This window comes from Hylobates moloch, unplaced genomic scaffold, assembly GCF_009828535.3.
Source record: "Hylobates moloch isolate HMO894 unplaced genomic scaffold, HMol_V3 SCAFFOLD_18, whole genome shotgun sequence".
Lineage (NCBI taxonomy): Eukaryota > Metazoa > Chordata > Mammalia > Primates > Hylobatidae > Hylobates > Hylobates moloch.
The window spans coordinates 19342086-19364275 of NW_026652293.1; the positions used below are offsets into that span (position 1 = coordinate 19342086).

The following is a 22190-nucleotide window of genomic DNA, read 5'->3' on the forward strand; positions in this document are numbered from 1 at the left end:
TTCAATTGAGTATTAAATTTTTTGTTTGTTTTTTTACTGTCTGTTATCTCATGTTCCCTGAGATCAAAGATTATACCAAGCTTATGTTCTTCACTGCTGTATTCTCAGTATCTAGCCCAATGCCTGGCAGCCAGTGCTCAACAAATGTTTATGTCATCAGTCGTTATACACTCAATACATGCTTAGTAAATGCATCAAGGGCTTTCTAAAGTTTTTTGCATGAAAGCCTTTATTGCAGTAACATCATTTGTAGCACTATAAATTATATATAACATGCTTTTATATATAATTTATAAGCAATATAAATTTATAAACTGTATAATTCATATATTCATAAATTATATATATAAATATATATGCATATATGTTCAACAAATCACAAGCCAGTAAGAAAAAGGCAAAGCACCCAATTAAAAATGAGCAAAGTATCTAAAGAGACATTTCATCAAAAAGATACTAAAAAATGGCCAATAAGTATACGAAAACTTGCTCTCAAGAAAAGGTCAATTACCATCTGTAAGGAGAGAACAACTGACTAAAACAAAATAGAACTGTTAAAGATAAAATTATTTCCTATACTAAATATTTATGTAAGTGTAAAGAAATTGGAATGTTCATACATTACTACTAAGAGTGTAAAATTATGCTACAATTTTGAACAACTGTTTAGAAGTTTCTAATTAAACATACGCCTATTTTATGATCCAGTGATTCTTCATTTCCTGTATATATTCACAGTAAATGAGTGCATAAACCAATATAAATATCTGTAAGAGAATGTTCACGGAGGCATTATTTAGATAGTAAAAAACTGGAAACAAACTAAATACTTATTACCAGGAAAACTGATTAACAAACTGTCATATAATCACACAATGAACTATCACACAACAACTTGAAATAATTCCTGCTACACACAGAAATCAATAGATTTCGAAAATATTGTATCAAGTAAAATACTACAAACATGCAAACAAAACTATTAAATATATATAATCCTATTTATACAAAGTTCAAAAACAAGCAAAACAAATTCATGCTTTAGAAATTTAAATAATGGCTACCTCTGTGATGTGAAGGGGTTTTACAAACTTGGAATGTGTATAAGGAACATAAGTATCAAAGCTATTCTATCTCTTGCTCTAGATGATGGTTACCCTGATGTATATACATGTAAAACATATTTTATTCATACAGTTACATTAGCTTAACTAACACAAGTTAATACATATATCTTGTTCTTCCAAAACAAAAATTAAAAGGGAGAAAATTTGATGAAGGGTAAGACGTTAATATTTTTCCTTTCAGATAATAAAACTTGTGTTAATAGCTGAGTTATTGCTATAAGAAATAAGAAACAAATCAACGGAACACAAGACAGAGTAGAGAAGCAGCCCTCATACATAAATACTTTACATATGAAAGAGATGGTACTTTAGGTCAATGAATAAAAAATGGAATTTACATCCAATAGAACCTGCACCTGCACTATCGCTTCTCCATTTCAGAAAAGAAGGAAAGAAGAATGGAAGGAAGGAAGGAAGGAAGGAAGGAAGGAAGGAAGGAAGGAAGGAAGGAAGGAAGGAAGGAAGGAAGGAAGGGTCGGTCTCCACCTCAGATACTACACAGAAATTATTATCAATTGGATTATAAACTTAACGTGAAAAAACTTCAAAGCTTTAGAATAAAACATGGAGGATTATCTTCTTCATAATAAAATATATTATTTATATAGTGTTTACTCAATCAAGCATTGTGCACTACTTGGCACTTCCAAAGTTTATATTGATTTACTTTTTCGTTCTTCTTAATAATCTACTTTATGAGGAAGATACTAATACTATCCTCATTTTACAAGTGAAGAAGTAAGTCACAGTGGAGGTATTTACTTTCCATTGCCGAATAACCACCAATTTATCAGCTTAAAACAACACCAGTTTATTATCTGTTTCTGTGGGTCGGGAAGGCAGAACACTTTAGATGAGTTTTCTGTGTAGGGACTCACGAGGCTGAAAATCAATGTGTTGTCTGGCTGTGTCTTCATCTGGAGTATCAAATAGGAAAGAACTACCCCAGGACCCTTCAAGTTGTTGGAAGAATCAATTTCCTCACGCCTGTGGAACTGAAATCCCCATTGTCTTGCTAGCAATTGAACCACTTTCAGGGTTTCCCTCCCTGATCCCCTTCATAGGCCGTCTCCTACTTTAAATCATCTAACTTAAGGACCCCTCCATAGGCCTAAGCGTCCCCACACTTCCCTTCTCTATAATTTCAGGAAGGACTCAATCTATTTTAAGGACTCACCTGTTTAGATCAGCCCTATTCAAGTAATCTTTCTTTTGATGAACAGGATGAGTGAGGACTCAAGCCAGTTTGACTGGCTTAGAATTCTCAGTCACTGCATCATTATGTGCATAATGAATTATTATTTATGTAAAACACAAAACATGCAAACTAAAATGGAAAACAGTGATAAATTCCACTATTGTAAAATTTTATAAGACTGCTTCTCAAAAGATGTATTAGTATCAAAAGTATAATTACACTATTATTAGTGTCAAAAGTATAATTACAATATGGAAATTACATCTGCAACAAATTGGAAAGAGATTGGACTGATCGGAGAGAGAAAGTAGGGAGAAAATAAAAATATATTCATGTACATATATGTATGTCTAACCATATAAGTATATAATAAACTCATAAGAAAAAAACAGAAAAATTACAAAAATTGTGAACCAGTATTTCACAAAAGATAAATCAAATCAAGGCAAATAAACTTATGAAAAGATTCCTAATATAATGTATAAACAGAAAATGCAAAATAAAATTCTAAGAGAGAGAATTCTACATTTATCAGATTGAAAAAAAAGGAAAGTTCACTACTGCTAAAAAATATTTGTCAAATTTCTGGGACAATGGGAATATTCATTCACTGATGGTGAGGATATAACGGGAATGATTCTAAAGATTCGCCAGAAAGTATGGTGCCTGATTGAGGTGGATACTAGACTTTATCAGGGTTAGGGGATTCCTTTCAATGACTTTTTTTAAATTTTAAATTAATGTTGTTAAATTTTACTGATGAATTTTTTAGATCTATTAATATGTGTATATATTTCCTATGTGTCACAAATTCTATGAATTTGGTCCGTTAATTTAGGGCATCCATATATATTCTAATGTTTTATTCCATCCTGGTATCTATTTAGTCCTAAAGAGATTTTCCTACACTGTTTTTTTCATTATTATTCTGCTGAAATACCTTTAAGGTTTTTACATGTTTGTCGACAGATGAGATTGACCTATAGTTATCTCATTTTTCTAGTAAGACTTGTGCATAACAAAATTATCTTATCTTTTAAAATAAATTAGAGTGTTCCCATTTTGAATACAGTTGGAAGTAAACTGTGTTTTAAAATTTATGTTTTATTTTAACTAGGCCTGTGAAGAGTTTTGGACTACTCCTTTGCTAGGAGTCAATGGACAAACATGGGGATATTTATCATATAATTTGAATTGTTTAAACTATTGCTTTATCCACACATTCTGCTTCTTGCTATATGTTGATCAATGTTTGATTATTGTCACAGAATATCTCCCTGATAGTGTACAAGTGTTCTCTTTATATCCTCACCAATATGTGTTATCTTTAATTTTTTTTGATAATTGCTAATCTAACACGTACGAGATGACACTTCATTGTGATTTTAATCTGCATTTCTATTAGATTAGATATTAGAGATGTTAAATGTAATATATACCAAAATTACTTTTGCACCAACCTAATATCTGCTGGCCTTTGTATGTCTTCTTATAAGAAATGTCCAGTCAGGGACTTTGCCCATTTTTTAAGAGGGTTGTTTTCTTATTATTGAGTAGTCTGAGTTCCTTATATATTTTGAATGTTACTTATTTGATTTGTGATTTGCAATTTTTTTTCCAATCTGTGTGTTATATTTTACTTTGTTAATGGTTTCCTTTGCTTAGAGCAACTGTTTTGTTTGATTCAATCCCATTTGTCTATTTTTGTTCTTGTTGCCTGTGCTTTTGGGGTTATACCCAAGAAATCACTGCCCAGACATGTGTCAGGAGTTTTCTCTCATGTTTCTTCTAGTAGTTTTACATTATTAAGTCTTCCATCTAAGTTTTTAATCCATTTTGATTTGAATCTTAAGGGGTTCTCAGCACCATTTACTGAAAAGAAATGTCTTTCCCCCATTGTGTGTTCTTGGCACCTTTGTCAGAAGTCAATTGACTGTAGGTGTGCAGATTTATTTTGCAGCTCTCTATTCTAATCCATTGGTTGATGTGCCCTTTTTATGACAGTACCACACTGTTTGGGTTACTATAGCTTTGTAATGTATTTTAAAATCTGTGTAATGTATAATGCCTACAACTTTGTTCTTTTTGGTTAAGGTAACTTTAGCTATTTAGGGTCTTTATAGTTCTATACACATTTTGAGTTTTTTTTCTATTGCTGTTAACAAAGACTTGGGAATTTTGATAAACACTACATTGAATCTACAAATCACTTTGTATAGTATGGAAATTTTAACAATAGTAAGTCTTTCAATCCATGACTATAAGATGTCTTTCCATTTAGTTGTGTCTTCTTCAATTTCCTTCTCAATATTTTGTAGTTTTAAGTATACACATCTCTCACGTCCTTGGTTGAATTTATTCCTAAGTAATTTTTTGATACTAATGTAAATGGGATTATTTTCTTAATTTCTTTTTCAGATAGTTCACTGTTAACGTATAGAAACACTACTAATTTTGTCAGTTTATTTTGTCTCCTGAAACTTTACTGAAATTCTTTATCAATTTTAACAGTTTTTTTGTGGAGTCTTTAAGATTTTGTATATAATATGTCATCAACAAACAGAGACAGGTTCATTTTTTCTTTACTATTGGATGCTTTTATTTTTTTTTTTTCTTGACTATTTACTCTTGCTAGGAATTCCAGTACTATGTCAATAGAAGTGGTGAGAGTGGGCACCCTTGTCTTGCTCCCGATTTTAGAAAAAAAAAAAAAAAAAAGACTCATTTTCTCATTTTGTCACTGATGAGTATCATTTTAGCTATGGGCTTGTAACATCTGGCCTTGATGGTGTTGAGAAATATTCCTTCTGTACCTAATTTGCTGAGAGTGTTTATTATGGAAAGATGTTGAATTTTGTTGAAAGCTTTTTATTGCATCTATTGAGGAGATCATATGGTTTTATCCTTATTCTGTTAATATGATGAATCACATTTATTAATTTGCATATGTTTATCCAGCCTTGCATCCCAGAGATAAATCTCAATCAAGGTGAATAATCCTCTTAATCCCAAAATTAAGTTTAAAATTTACATCTTCACCTTTTCTTGTGGAAAAAAAAAATCTATTTTAAAATTATATTAAGGAACAAGTTATTTTAACTGATCAACTAATAATATAGCCAAAGAAAGGTAAACCATATTCTGACTGAGAATATATTTTTTCATTTAAAAAATATGTACTAAAGCCTGGTGTTACATCCAGGAATGGCAATGCATGATCATCATATGGTTCCTGAAATAATAGCAAAACTTCACTTACCACGACCACAATTACCACAGGACATAAATTCTTAAGTAATTGGGAATAAAATAATGCATATATCAATTTTAGATAACTAATTTTTAAATAAATAAATATTTACATATAAAACAAAATTTGGTCCATAATCATTATTATTCTTAATGGATTTACTCTCGTAAGGAAAATACAAGTTGCTCACCACTAAGTGAAGATGATCTTGAGTATTTTCTTTAACTTAGAAATGTAATTCAAAACTCCCTTTTTATGAATGGCTATCTCTGATGCATCATATGTCTCTGGTGAAGATTCTATCCTTTCTTTCTCAGCTCTAATATCTAGGAGTTTCTCATATAAAAAAACCACTTACCATTAAGTATGTATAAATTAGCTCAGTGCAATTTCTAACACTTCTGTGATCCTAATCTCCAAATAATATTCTACACACAAATTGAATATATATTGAATATATATATTCTACACATAGATTGAATTCTATATATATATATATATATATATATAGAATTGTCTCAGTAATGGCATTTGTGACATTTTCAATAAATAAATAAATTAATTAATTAATTTATAAAAAAATTTTTAAAAAAGTAAATAAATAAAAAATTACTTTTCTAATGACTCAAACATAGGTATTAAAATTGTCATAAATTATAATTTTGTTGACTTTGAAAATAAAAATATTTTCCAATTTATATGTGAGACCATAGAAGCAAGGAGAATAATAAATAAACCAATGTTGCTAGTAGATGTTACATTTTTAGGAATGATGACTATATCAACCAACAATGAAAACATCTCAAAAAATGTTTAGCGTGTACAAGGAACTAACAAAAGCCAGGCAATTGTTTAATATTTATTCAAGTTGTATGAAGATTATTCAATCTAACATATGAAAGAGGAATTTATGTTAAATGAATCCCTTCAAATTTGTCGTTACTCCACTATATATTTAACTATAGTAAGTAAAATAAGAAATATGAGTATAAGTTTAAAAAACTTCAAAATACTAAATTCCTTTTTATCTTAAAAATATAAAATAGTTCTCAACTTACTTATTCTGTGTTGGAAGATGAGGATGAGTTCTACTGCAAAGCCTAAAAGAATAAAATGTCATAGCAGAGTGAGATGTAGGACATAAATAAATGTAAAGTTGTGTCACAGAACTCACACGTGATATCCATTCAGAAGAAATAAAGCTAAATAGAAAGAAGAAAGAGGTAACAATAAAGTGAAATAAACAAAAGTTGTATTCTTGAATATCAGAGGCAATAAATGGAAACACATTCTCCTAGTAGCTATAAATGCAAACAGTAAAAAAGAGCGAATTTAAAAAAAAAAATAGCATAAACTTGTGACAGAAATCTCAATCCCCTTTTTAGAGCACATAGAAGAGAAAATTTGAAAACTAAATTGCATAATAGAACAGAGGGAGAATATAACGTATAGAACATACAAAACAGATAAAAAAACTTTAGTGACAATTTTTGTTTAATAAATATATGAGCAATATTTTTAAAAATAGGATATTATTAAGGGTACAAAATTATACCTGAGTAAAAAAAATTTACTTCCTTTATGCCAGGCCGGTGGCTCACGCCTACAATCCCAGCACTTTGGGAGGCCAAGGCGGGAGGATCACGAGGTCAGGAGATCGAGACTATCCTGGCTAACACAGTGAAACCCCGTCTCTACTAAAAATACAAAAAAATTAGCCGGGCATGGTGGCGGGCGCCTGTAGTCCCAGCTACTCGGGAGGCTGAGGCAGGAGAATGGCGTGAACCCAGGAGGCGGAGCTTGCAGTGAGCCGAGATCGCGCCACTGCACTCCAGCCTGGGCAACAGAGCGAGACTCCATCTCAAAAAAAAAAAAAAAGTACTTCATTTGGAAACACTTAGCAATGTTCATGCATTTCCAAAAGATACACACACCTGTTTCAGTTTAAGATCATCAACAATTATTTATATTTATTTAAAATATACATTAAAATACTTATTTATATTCACCTAGTCATATATACATTTTAATGCTATACTATGTGTATGTGTGTTTATGTGTGTATATACGTATTGTCTGTATATGTGTGTAGCATTCAACGACTGAGTATTAGTTCAACCTCCAGGTAAGAGCAATAAGAAAATTAATTATGGTTTTGTGTGCATATCTTCCACTTCATCTGGGGAAAATATTTTGCTTTAATTAGTATACTCGTTAACCTAGAACTAGAATCATATTTAAATTTCTCAGAAATATTGTATACGTTCCTGAATATGGTTTCTGGGGCCAGATTCTCTGAGTGGAAACCTAGCTCTACTCCTTACTGATTGCTTAATTGGTTGCATATGGCTTAAATACTATATGCTCTAATTTCCTCATTTATAAAACAAAGATTATGAATAGTACATTTCTTGATTTTCAATAGGAACTTGATGCAAAACTCATTTTTTTGATACTTGTATAATGCAAATAAATGTAACAAAATGTCAAAAATATACAAAAGCATATTTTGAGGAATATGTACATTATTCTTGTTACTTTGTGGAACTAGGTGATAATCAACCTATGCACTCTGCAATTTTAATGTGTCACAGTTAAGTGAGGTTAATAAAAGCAATCTGAAAGGAGATTAAGAAAAGAGAGCTAAGAGTGAATCAAATAAGAAAAAAATGCAACAAAAATACACATACTAAAGGCACAGGGAAGACCCTCGTGAAAAATATTTATTTATTTTTTGTAATAAAAGATGTAGAAACTGAGTAGATAGAGTCATCTTTATAATTTGAGAGGAGCTTGGAAATAAGTCAATTGTAAAAGGAAATAGGATAAGGGATATTTGACTGATGTCATCTGCATTTAAGGCAGCAAATGAGAAGAGACACTACGGGTTGTGCCATCAGACAGCCTGGGAGAAAATATTCTTTCTCTAAAGAAAACTTGGAAAATGGCTGAATCAGAAAAATTTACACGGTCAAATATGAGTAACAAAAAATGTAGTGACACAGCATAGTTAGAAGGATAGTATAAGAAAAATGAAGGAGAAATCAGAAAACTTTACTTATTTAAAGAACACTCACCAAAAAATAGTCAAAAAATAAGTGTGGTTGGCCGGGCGTGATGGTTCACTCCAGTAATCCTAGCACTTTGGGAGGCAAAGGCGGGCAGATCACAAGGTCAGGAGTTTGCCACCAGCCTGACCAACATGTTGAAACCCCGTCTCTACTAAAAATACAAAATTAGCTGGGCGTGGTGGCGCATGCCTGCAATCCCACCTACTCAGGAGGCTGAAGCAGGAGAATCGCTTGAACCCGGGAGGCGGAGGTTGCAATGAGCCAAGATCGCGCCATTGCACTCCAGCCTGGGAAACAAGAGCAAAACTCAGGCTCAAAAAAAAAAAAAAAAAGAAAAGAAGTGTGGTTAATAAGAATTGCGTGATAAACAAATATAATTTAACAAAGTAATTGTGTACTTAAACATAACAAAACAAAACTATTGGAACTCGGGCAAGAGATGGTAAGAAAACAAAAGCCAATAAAATATAATCTGAGAGAACTGAGGTAATAAATACAGTTAAAATAGTCACAGAGACATCAAATTGAAAAAAAAAGGAAAGATAATTGTCACTGTGGAAATCAGAGCAAAGCATATACAAATATAAATAGGAAAGGAGTGAAATAACAAAAAAAGAAGATAGAAACAAAGAGAATCACAGAATCAAAGAAAGAAAAAGAATAAATAGAAATTTAAAATAAAGAGCTAAAAAATATAGCAGGGAAACAACAGACAAAGGAAAAGCTCCATATGCAAGAAACAGAGATCCAAATTAAAAAATAAAGCTATAATTCAATACATTTACCTAAAATAAAAGATAACTGAACTCCACATAAAGAAAGGGAACACAATATAATAGGGAATTTTGAGCTTTAATAGTTAACAGGAAGATGCTCTATGAGAGGTTTTGTATTTTAAATATAAATTAAGAGTTTTTAGTATCCAAGCAGGAAAACAAAACCAATTCTACAGACAAAAAGCACTCTAGTCTTATATTTCTCCCTTTAACACTAGAACATAGGTGAAAAACACTTCTGTAGCCACAAGCAAAGTAAACTATAACCCAAGAAAACATATTTTAGGAATAAAGACAAAAGCCGAACACTATACTACGCACAAATGCAAAAATATTTGCATAATTCACCAAGAAATTAAAAGAGTAGAAATTTTAGACAACACAAGATAATGAAGAAACATATTACGTAAGCGCTAATAATATGCATTAAATATACGTATATATTTCCTTTTACTGTGCTTTGCTTCATTGCACTTCACAGATACTGTGATTTTTACATATTGAACGTTTGTGACAACCTTGAGACCACAGAGTTTATTTGGTACCTATTTTCCATGTGTTCACTTAGTCTCTGGGCCATAATTTTGGAAATTCCTGAAATATTTCAAATATTTTCATTTTCATTATAACTGTAATGGTGATCTATGGTCAGTGATTTTTGACGTTACAGTAATTGTTTTTGGAGTGCTACGAACAGCATCCATATAAGAGAGCAAACAATCAATAAACGCATGCGTTCTGATTTCTTCACAGGCCAGCACCCCCATATCTTGCCCTCTCTTTCAACCTCCCTATTCCCCAAGACATAACAACATTGGAATTAGGCCAGTTAATAATCCTGCAATGGCCTCTAAGCCCTCTATGCATTAAAGTGAAAGGAAAAGTCGCAAGTGTCTCAGTTCAAATTAAAAGCTACGCATAATTAAGCTTAGTGAGGAAGGCGAGTTGAAAGCCAAAACAGGTTGAGAGGTAGGCCTCTTGCACCAGTTATTCAAGTTGTCAATGTAAAGGGAAAATTCTTGAAGTAAATTGAAAGTGCTATTTCACTGAACAAATGAATGATAAGAAAGTGAAACAGGCTTGTTGCTGATACGGAGAAAGTTTTAGTGGTCTGTATAGAAGATCATACAATCCACAACATTCTTGTAAGCCAAAACTACATCCAGAATAAGCCTCTAACTGTCTTCAATTAATGATGGCTGATAGAGGTGAGGAAGCTGCAGAAGAAAAGCCTGAAGGTAGCAGAGGTTGATTAATAAAGTTTAAGAAAAGAAGGTGTATTCATAACATGAAAGTGCAATGTAAAGCTACCAGTGCTGATGTAGAAGCTGCAACAAGTTATCCATAAGCTCTAGCTAGGATAATTGATAGAGGTGGCTATGCTACACAACAGATTTTCAACATAGACAAAAAGCCTTGTTTTGGAATGAGATGTCATCTAGGACATTCACAGCTAGACAGGAGAGGTCAGTGCCTGACTTCAAAGCTTCCAAGACAGGCTCTCTTATTAGGAGTTAATGCAGCTGGGGATTTTATAATAAATTGAAGCCAATCCTTATTTACTATTCTGAAAATCCTAGAACCCTTAAGAATTAATGCTAAATCTATTCTGTCTGTGCTCTATACATAGAACAAGAAAGTCTGGATGACAGCACATCTGTTTACAGCATGGTTTACTGAACATCGTTAGCCCACTCTTGAGGCCTATGGCTCAGAAAAAAAAAAAAAATCCTTTCAAAATATTACTGCTCATTAACAATTTACCTGGTTACACAAGAGCTCTAACTGAGATGTACCGGGAGATGAATTGTGTTTTTATGCCTGCTAACACAACATCCATTCTGCAGCCCATGGATCAAGAACCTATGGATCATATCAACTTTCAAGTATTATTAGTTAAAAAATACATTTCATAAAACTATAATTGCCACAGATAGTGATTCTTCTAATGGATCTAGGCAAAGCAAATGGATAACCTTCTAGAAAACATTCACCATTCTAAATGCCATTAAGAACACTTGTGACTCATTGGCAGGTGGCCAAAATATCTACATTAATGGAAGTTTGATAGAAGTTGATTCAAACCCTCATGGATGAATTTGAGGGATTCAGGACTTCAGTGGAGGAAGTCACTGCAGATTTGGTGAAAACAGCAAGAGAATTACAGTTAAAAGTGAAGCCTGAAGAGGCGGCTGAATTGCTGCAATCTCATGATAAAACTTGAACAGATGAAAAGTTGCTTCTATAAATAAGCAAAGAAAATAGTTTGTTGACATGCAGTATACTTCTGGTGAAGATGTTGTGAACATCGTTGAAGTGACAACAAAGGATTTGAAATATTACATAAACTTAGCTGATAAAGCAGCAGCAGGTTTTGAGAGGATTTATTCCAGTTTTCAAAGTTCTACTGTGTGGACAATGTTATCAAACAGCATGAAATATTACAAGGAGATCTTTCATGAAAGGAAGTGTCAATTGATGCAGCAAAATTCATTGTTGTCTTATTTTAAGAAATGCCCACAGACATCTTAATTTTCCGCCATTACTGCCCTAGTCAGCAGCTATCAATATTGAGGCAGGTCTTCCACCTACAAAAAGATTATGACTTGCTGAAGGCTCAGATGATCATTAGCATTTTTTAGCAATAAAATACTTTTAATAAGGTATGTATATTGATTATTAGGCATAATAATTCTTTTTTCTTTTTTTTTTTTTTTTTTTTTTGAGATGGAGGCTCACTCTGTCACCCAGGCTGGAGTGCAGTGGTGCGATCTTGGCTCGCTGCAAGCTCCGCCTCCCAGGTTCACGCCATTCTCCTGTCTCCCAAGTAGCTGGGACTACAGGTGCCCGCCACCACGCCCAGCTAATTTTTTGTATTTTTAGTAGAGACAGAGTTTCACCATGTTAGCCAGGATGGTCCCGATCTCCTGAACTCATGATCCACTTGCCTTGGCCTCCCAAAGTGCTGGGATTACAGGTGTGAGCCAGGGCGCCCAGCCGATTTTTAGGCATAATTCTATTGCACACTTAATAGACTCCAGCATTGTGTAAACATAAATTTAATATGCATTGGGAAGCCAAAAAATTATCTGAATGGCTTTATTACATTATTTGCTTTATTATGGTGGTCTAGAACCAAACCCACAATAGCTGAAGTATACCTATATTTAATTCTAGAAACAAGACTAAAGCAAGCATGGAAGTTAGTGTTATCAAGAAAAAATATAAACAGTATATGTTTTAACCCTATAGAAATAGTACAACTAATAAAATTTGAGAGAATAAGATTGTAATAATAGTATAATGACTCTTTACCTACAACAATTTAGACTAAAGAAATGTTATTTAAAACTAACAAATCATTCAATGCATTATGAAAATATTCACAGTACAAATTAATATTTTGGAAAGTAAATTTAAAACTAGAAATAAAATATTATTGAAAACATAACATAAATTTTACAATTGCTCCTGTAGAGAGTAAATAGATAACTAGCTTAAGAGGTAGTGGACTAAATGAATTATTAGGAAAGACTTTTTGCAATGCCTAACAAACCCTTAAAAGATGACAAAACAAAATAACAAATACAGACATCAATATCTGTCATATGGACAAATGTAAGGGGCTTTATTCTTGTATTTACAAATGAGAGAAATATTAATATTTACTTTGAGTCACAAAGTTAAGTCCGCTCTGTATGCAAAAGAAAGTAGTCCCTCCTGAATCACAGTTTCACGTTCCAGTTTCAGTTACCTATGGTTAACTGCAGTCCAAAAACACTAAATGGAAAATACCAGAAATATACAACTCCTTTGTTAAATTGTGCACCGTTCTGAATAGGATGGTGAAATTTTGTGCTGTCTTCTCCATTCCTCCCAGGACATGAATTTTCCCTTTGTCCAGCAGATCCACACTGTCTACTACCTGCCCATTAGTCACTTAGTAGCTGTCTCAGTTTACAGAATGACTGTTATGGCATTGCAGTGCTTGTGTTCAAGTAACCCTTATTTTACTTAATTGTTCTAATTAATTATTAGTTATTTTTGTTAATCATCTCTTACTTTGCCTAATTTATAAATTAAATTTAATCACAAATATGTAGATATAGGAAAAAAAAAACATAGTATATATAGGGTTTGATACTATCCACGGTTTTAGACCTTGGCCAAGGATCTTGGAACATATCCCCCTGCAGTAAGGGAAGGACTACTGTGCTCCCCTAAGGAAGAATCCTGGAAGTAAGAAAGTTTGAATTAAAAAAACAAAATGAGCAAAGTAGTGGTAGGCCAATGTAAACACAAGGAAAATAGTTGTGGGTTGATATAAAATTGGTCATAAGCCTTCACCCTTTTCTAGAGACATGTATTTTGCAATGTGACTTTGAAGGTACTCCCATTAAACAGTGGAGTCTATATCCCTTTCCCTTCATTCTGAAATGGTCTTCAGACATGTTTGGGACAAGACAACGTGCAAAAGTAACGTAATGCTAGCTCCAATCTATTAGAACACTCATTATAAAGATGTATGAGTCTTTGAACACTTCTGCACATTGTCTGATGAAGAAGTGAGCTGGCCTACTGGACAACTCCCAATCCTAGAGAGGAGACACAAGACACCAGAACTCCACGTGAGGCCCTCCTACAGCAGCCAGTCTCAAGGCAATCTGGCACCTAAGGGCAGAAGCATGAGTGACACCATCTGAGACCAGCAAAAGCCCTTCCCTGGTTGAAACCAGCTAAAACTGCCTGTGCACAGAATCTTACAATAAATAAAGGTTGATATGGTTTCTTGCGTGGAATTGAAAACTGATAAAGCAGGGGCAATTACTTTATAATAGAATAGGTGTAATTTTCTGGTGCAGTGGCTCACGCCTGTTATCCCAGCACTTTGGGAGGCCGGGGCGGACAGATCACTTGAGGTCAAGAGGTCAAGACTAGCCTGACCAACATGGAGAAACCCTGTCTATACTAAAAATACAAATTAATCTGGGCATGGTGGCGCATGCCTGTAATCCCAGCTACTTGGGAGGCTGAGGCAGGAGAATCGCTTGAACCCGGAAGGCGGAGGTTGCGGTGAGCCAAGATGGTGCCTTTGCACTCCAGCCAGGGCAACAAGAGTGAAACTCCGTCTCAAAAAAAAAGACACAAATTAGCTGGGCATGGTGGCTCATGCCTGTAGTCCCAGCTACTTGGGAGGCTGAGGCAGGCAGAGGTTGCAGTGAGCCAAGATCCTACCACTGCACTCCAGCCCGGGCGACAGAGTGGGACTCCATCTCAAAAATAGGTGTAATCTTTGTAAGCATATATGATAGTATGTAATGTCACTGGTATTCAAAAAGAAAATATAACTAAAAAGTAATTTTTTGTCTCATTCATGAAGGAGAAAAAGACAAAAAATTCATTGGTAAAAGTTAAAGACTTTTAGCTCATGAGTGATGAATACAACAAAAACAAGATGTGGAAGTGGTAATAAATATAATTAACTGGATATATCTGATTGATTAATATCAAAATTTAGAACCTGAAAAAAGTTTATCTTTCTAGATTTTCATTCAATAGTTATGAAAATTGACTTTACAGCATGAAGTATATACAATAATTCCAAAAAATTAGAAGTAGTACAAACCTTTTCTGAACACTATTTAATGAAATGAGAAATTGAAGACAATATTAGAAAGAAAAATCCTCCTTCCATTTGGAAATTTGGAAACCAAAAAATTTCCATTGTTGGTATAATTTTTAAAAGAAAGAAATAAAAAAGAAATAAAAATGAAAACACCAAAAATAAAGAGATACATCTTATAAATCTCATATACAGAGATAGAAAAATCTAAACACATATTTCCAAAGGAGCATAAACTATTCTTAAGGAGTCATTCCCTCAAAAAGTCCTAGGCTCAAGGCGTAGATGCAGATAGGAAATGGGTAAATGGGAGACAAACGTGGGAGATTGTTTTCTCTGTATATCTTTTTATACTTTTAACATTTTCTACTATTACAATGCATTAACCATTACATATCCATATATATAGACTAAAATAAAATGAAAATAAGAGCAAAATTAATTACTTGCATCATTATGTTATGGTGTGATTACCGTAAAAAATGCATTTACACTTGTTCCTGGCATATAAGAAGTTAATAAATATGATCTACATTTTATGTATGCTTGAATGTATTTAAAATAAGTTTTTGTTGGGGTAGGCTCACCCAGGCCATTTAACAACCAATATAACTAGTTTCAATTACACATTAATTTCAATTTGACAGTTTAAGTTCATTGAGTCACAAATCAGAGTCAATGGTCTCCTGAGGCCAGGTCCCTACTTATCAAAAGTTAAGGATCCTACAAAACTAGGACACCTGAGTATCAGGTTGCAAATGATTATTAAAAAAAACAGTTATACATTTGTGTATTCTAGCAAAGTATGCATTGTTAAATAATGATAGATTGAACACTAAAAATGCACTGCTAAATCGGTTATAGATAGATCAATTAATAATGCCTTATTTCTCTTGGAATTCATCCAAAGAACTAATATCAGTTGAAAATATGCAATGTGCAGTATACTGAAGAAGCCAAGCAGTGGTTGATTTATTTTGAAAATTAGCCAAGGGAATCCAAACTATAAAGTAGCATTATGGAATATAGATAAAAATCTTTGGGTACCTTAACTGATAAATATTTTCCTAGTAAGAATTATCTAGAGTGTTTATTTATTTGCTTTTTCAAACCCAGTTTTTAAAAGCTGTCTTTAAACTTTTCTGTTTACAGATTTTTAAAGTTATTTTTGATATCATCTTCAACTTTGAAAATATGAGGTTACTACTTTTACCATTGCAAAATAAACTACTAAGTATTTATGTGAAAGCAATTTCAGCTGCAGTTTAATCACAGAGAATTTCATATCTCTCCGGAAAAAAAAAAAAATGCAAGTCAGCGGATAACTTTGGTATTGTTGGTCCTTGATCTATATCAATAGCAAAGTTACCAATTAAATTTAGAAAAGCATTTGTTATGAGTAGTCTCTCTGCAATGATAATGATTGTCTACAGACAAAAATTTTTCTCTAGGGAGTCTCTAGACGCAGCCATTCTATGAACAGGTCCAGTGATGTTACAATAGTTAATAAAGTATAAAAATGTATGAGTTTTCTAGATTCTAGTTATTTTAAAATATCAATAGTTTAAGAAGCCACATTGTTTTATTACCTACTTTCTAAATATAGTAATTGCAGCCAATTTCAGGTAATAAAATACACTTAGAAAAATAAAGTTAAAATATACCAAGTTATTGAAGTAAAAAGGAGGGGTATTATATTCTTCCAGTAATAATCATGTCACATTAGGTAGGTAAAGATATATTTATCTAAAAGAGCATTTTTATTTTCTTAAGAGTTCTAGCAGTTTTCTAAGAAGGAATCAATGAAACTGAATATACATCAGAATTTCAAGTATGGTAGAGCCAAATTATTTTGAACCATTGGTAATATATTGTTTACTTATTTCATATGCCTTACTAGTGAGTTTCTAAATAAACTCATTTCTAAAGTATATTTTGCTACTTTAGTTTACTTTTTCCTACTTTCACTACCCTCCGTCATAATAGAGATACAGAATTTTTTTAACTAAATTATAAATGTTGTTTATAAATTCCAGGGAAAGGAAAGGGAACATTTTAGTGTATTTCCTAGATCTAGGCATATAAATTGATTTGAAAGCATGGAGTGGTTTTGCTATGGTAATTAAGCTTAGCTCCTCTTAAAATTCTTGTATCAACTTTTGGTTATAATTTAAATTTCCAGGTGTAAAGTATACTATTTATCAGGAATTTGAGCAATGATAAGCAATTACAATGGGAATCTTTGTGAGGTAACATGAATTAAAATCATTTATTCTTATAAACTCAAAACTCAGATAGAAAACAAAGTTGGTCATTATTAACTATTATGTTGCCAAACACCAATAAGATTATTAGATATGTGTGTAGGTTACACATGCTTGGCAAACTGCCATAAATAAGAATAGTCAGATGACACTCTCTAAAGACCTCCAATGATCTGCTCTTACATATAACAGAGATCAGAGAGGCTGTTTTAATTTGTTCAGTTGTCACATTTAATAGGAGAAATCCTTCCAAAATTAGTTTTAGTTTTGTGTTAATGAACAACATGATTTCTTATTAAAAATCATCTGGGAATTGTTTTGAAGTACGGATGTGAAGGACCCCGATGTCATGGGTCTGGAGTAGAGTTAAGACATGGATATTTTTAAAAGTTCTCCAAGTGATCCCCTTGTGGAGCCACACTCAAACAAAAATATCACTTGTTTTTTAGTTCTCAGGCTTATCCAGCTGTTTCCATTTAAGCTTCCCTCCTTGGCTTTGATTTCATGCCTCATTATCTAGAACCTATGTATCTCACTATGAATCTCATAACAAAATCACCTAGAATTCTCATTATCTATTAAGTATTTATACTTCCTAAATGGAACTCAGAGATTCAAATTCTTAATGTCTGATGTGGCTCCTAGGAATCTGTATGTTTAATGAGCTCCTCAGTTGCTTTTGATGAAAATAATGCATGGACATATTAAAACAGGCTTTGGAATTATAAACTTTGAAGTCAGTCCGCATGAGGATTAGCACGCTTGTTTCAATGTTATTGTAATTATAACTGTGGGAAAGTTGATATGCCTCTTTCAAGTGAAAATAGAACCACTTCCAGATTATATTGTGGTGATTACATTAATTGAATATAAAGCATTTGACACAGTTACTGCCATATATATATAAGTATTTTATCAATGTTTTCTTGCAACATTATTTACTTGTTGGCACCTGTTCAATTACTCTTATCTATCTACCTAGATTCCTCATGCAATTCAGTTAGGATATCAGAATCTGAGTTTCTTATAAGGCCTCTTAGCCTCAGATGTTTTTAATTATTCCAAGGATTTCTGATTGTGACTTCAGTTTTAATAACAATGATAAACTTATAATTTTTAATATAAACACTCACAATTATTAAGTCAAATTTTGACTTCAGGTAAAACACATTGTTGTAGGCTAGAAACAATTCTACACAAGTGAGAAAGCTACTGTGAGATGGATAGATAATCCAAAGTTTATCAAACAAAAAAATAATAATACCTCTAGGAATTCTGGCTTAAAAGAATAAAGCAACACAAAGGTAGTATAGAAAGTAGCTTTCTCACTCACCCAGACTCCTTGGGTTTGAGATGTTCTGAAATTTATTGTTTGCATCCTAGAGAGAAAAAATATAAAGTTAATGTGCAAAGGAGTATTCTTTTTTTTTTGAGACGGAGTCTTGCTCTATTGCCCAGGATGGAGTGCAATGGCATGATCTTGGCTCACTTCAACCTCTGCCTCCCAGGTTCAAGTGATTCTCCTGCCTCAGGCTCCTGGGTAGCTCGAATTACAGGTGCGCACCACCATGCCTGGCTAATTTTTGTATTATAGTAGAGATGGGGATTCACCATCTTGGTCAGGCTGGTCTCGAAGTCCTGACCTCGTGATTCACCTGCCTTGGCCTCCCAAAGTGCTGGGATTACAGGAGTGAGCCACTGCGCCCAGCCAGGAGTATTCTTAAATTGCAGACTCTCTTTCTGCACTTACAATTTATAGTTGCATCACTCACTGTGGGCTAACACATATGGAAGTATGCGCTTCAGAGATTTGACATGGTTGGTATCTTTCTTTTGGCTAGCTGATATGTAATTACCTTGACAGCTTCAGAAATAATTGCCCCAGTCATCTGTGGATAGGGTAACAGGATTGGTTTCATCTTCAAAAAAAAGAGTACAAGATGGGACAATCTGAACTTTTATCTTTTGGGTTAGAAGCAATTTGGGCTGTTTCCACAGTATCATGGAGGAGCCGTAAGCAGACAAAAAAGGAGCTATAATTTGTTATACAATGAAAAGATCATAGACATAGTAGAATGTTTAAAGATTGACTGATTCAACAAATGTTTGCTTTTAAAATTAAAGCGTTTGACTTCACCAAACAGTCTCTAAACACTGATCTGCAAACACATGTATAAACTAAAAATAATTCTATTTATTTCCTACTGGCGATACCTTAATTTGCCAATATTAATCTTTTTTAAGAGGTTTGTCTTTTGCTTGAAGAAGAGAGTAAAAAAAATCCATGATATTTACATCTGGGTATAGACTATTGAAGTTTTCTAGAGAGGGAGAAAAGATAGAGATTCTTAATAGTTTTATCTCTGGGAAAAAATATTAAAATTTTAGAAGCATCTTAGTTTTTGATAGGTCTCAGAAGTAATTAATGATAGAGAGGAGATGAGGCATTCCAAAAGCTTAATCCTACTTTAATGTTAATACTATTCTTAAATAGGTGTTTTCATTTATTTAGGGCAAAAGTAAATGATTTGAATGTACATTGTTCATATTTTAAACTAGAAAATTATTTAAAGTGGACAGTTGGGAGTTGTAAAATAACATGCAAATTAAAAAACATACTGAATCAGCCTGTAGAAAGAAAAATGGCCATAAACATTCCAAACATCAAGATAAATGTTGATTCATTTGATCCGAAAATAATATTTTTTAGAAGATATAAAAAAGGTAATTTTAAAACCAGTAATGTGACAAAATAAAGACTAAAAATACTCTGGGTGTATCACACCTAAAAATACCCAGCCCTTGAGGTCAAAACTATTTTTATAATGACACTGTAAGTATTCTTTCTGTTGTGATAACCTTGTTTTTTATTTATAGTATTATTGATTTGTGTTCTCTTCCTTTATTGCTGGTCAGTGTTTAGAGGAATGTGTAAATTTTGTTGATCTTTTTAAAGAACACATTTTTGTGTTTGTTAAATTTCTCTATTGTTCATCTGCTTTTTAAAAATTGATTTCTGTTGTTGTCATTACTATTTCCTTCCTCTTACTTATTTGGGCTCATTTTGCTTTTCTTTTACTAGCTTCTTAATATAGATCCTTAAGTCACTGGCTTTAAAAGTATTCAAGATGGTATTTAAACTTTCCCTTCGTTAATTGCTTTCTTTGCCTGTATTTGATGAATTTTGAAGTGCGAGTTTTTTTGATATTCACTTAAAAAAATTGCCAATATCACTTTTTATTCCATCTTTGACTTGTGAATTGTTTAAATATGCATCATCTAGTTTCTCAATATTTGGATTTTCCTAGATGTTTTATTGCTGATTTCTAATTGAATTTTGTTTTTGGTTAGAAAACATAGTCACAGGTTTTCAATCCTTTTAGATTTATGAAGATCTATTTTATGACCAAATATGAGTCTATCTTAGTGAATATGTAATTCTATTCTCTCAGACAAATCAGCTATGATAGTTCATCACAATTAGATCTGTCTTACAAGCAATGATAAAGAAGTTCTCCAAGTTGAAACAAAAGGATACTAACAATGCATATCAAAGTATGAAACTCACTAAAATGATAAAACTGTATTCAAATTCAGAATATTCAAATGCTCTAATGATGGTGCATGAAAAACTTTTAACTCTAGTATTAAAAAGACAAATGTATTCAAAAGAACTAGCTATAATAATTTGGCAATGGAAAATATGTAAAAGGTAAATTGTGCCATCAATAACATAAAAGTTGGTGGAGGGGGAGTTAAAATGTAGGGTTTTGTATGCAGTAAAAGTTAGATTGTTATCAACTTAAAACAGAATATCGTAACTAAAAGATACTTTATGTAAGCCTCATAGTAACCACAACATACAAAGGCAAAAGCCTGTACCACATACAAAAAAGATAAAGGAATTAAAGCATACCATTACAAAAAATTAATCACATTAAAAAGAAGACAAGAGAGAAAGAATAAAACAAAGATTAAACTACAAAACAGTCAGAAAACAACAAAATGGCAGTAGTAAGTCCTTACCTATTAATAATTACTTTAAACATAAATTGATTACATTTTTCTATCATAAAATAAATGTAGACAAAACATTTGACAATGACAAAGTTCAACATATATGCATGATAAAAATTCTAAACAAAATTGGTTATCAAAGGAACTTACTTCAATACAATAAAGACCATTCATAAAAAGCTTATAGGTAACCTCATAATCCATCAGGAAAAACTGAAAACTTTGCCTCTATAATCTGATACAAGGCAAGTGCCTACTCTTGCCACTTTTGTGTAACATTGTACTGAAATTCCTAGCCAGAGAAATTAGACATGAGAAATTAATAGAAAGAAAAAAGTAAAATTATCTTTATTTTTTGCAGATGACATGATTCTATTTGTAGAAAACCTATAAGACCCCATTAAAAACTGCTAACTAATAAGCAAATTTAGTAAAGCTGTAGGATACAGAATTAATATTCAAAAATCAGTTGTGATTTTTACATCAACAAAATTTCCAAAGAAAATGAAGAAAATAATCCTATTTACAATAGCACCAAAATCAATAAAATATTTAGGAATAAAGCTAACCAAGAAGGTGAAAGATTTGTATGATATAATACAGTGATGAAAAAAATTGGAAAAGATACAAATCAAGAAAATTATATCCCATATTTATGAATTGGAAGAATTAATATTGAAAAAAGGCCATACTACCAAAAGTGAATTATACATTCAATAAAATCCCTATCAAAATTTCAAAGGCATCTTTTACCAAATTAGGAAAAAAACCTCTAAAATGTGTATGAAATGACACACACACACACACACACACACACACACACTCATAAAAACGCAGACAGCCAAAGCAATCTTAAGAAAAATG

At 32.4% G+C, this 22190-nt stretch overlaps 1 long non-coding RNA gene across 1 annotated transcript in view; it reads right to left on the bottom strand.

Annotated features, from left to right (window-relative positions):
* The window catches only part of LOC131381824 (uncharacterized), a 32874-nt gene extending 14205 nt beyond the window's left edge, over positions 1–18669 (bottom strand). The window contains exon 1 of the long non-coding RNA XR_009210782.1: positions 18643–18669. This is a non-coding gene — a long non-coding RNA (uncharacterized LOC131381824). The remainder of the gene's footprint in view (positions 1–18642) is intronic.
* Between the last annotated feature and the right edge of the window lie 3521 nt (positions 18670–22190).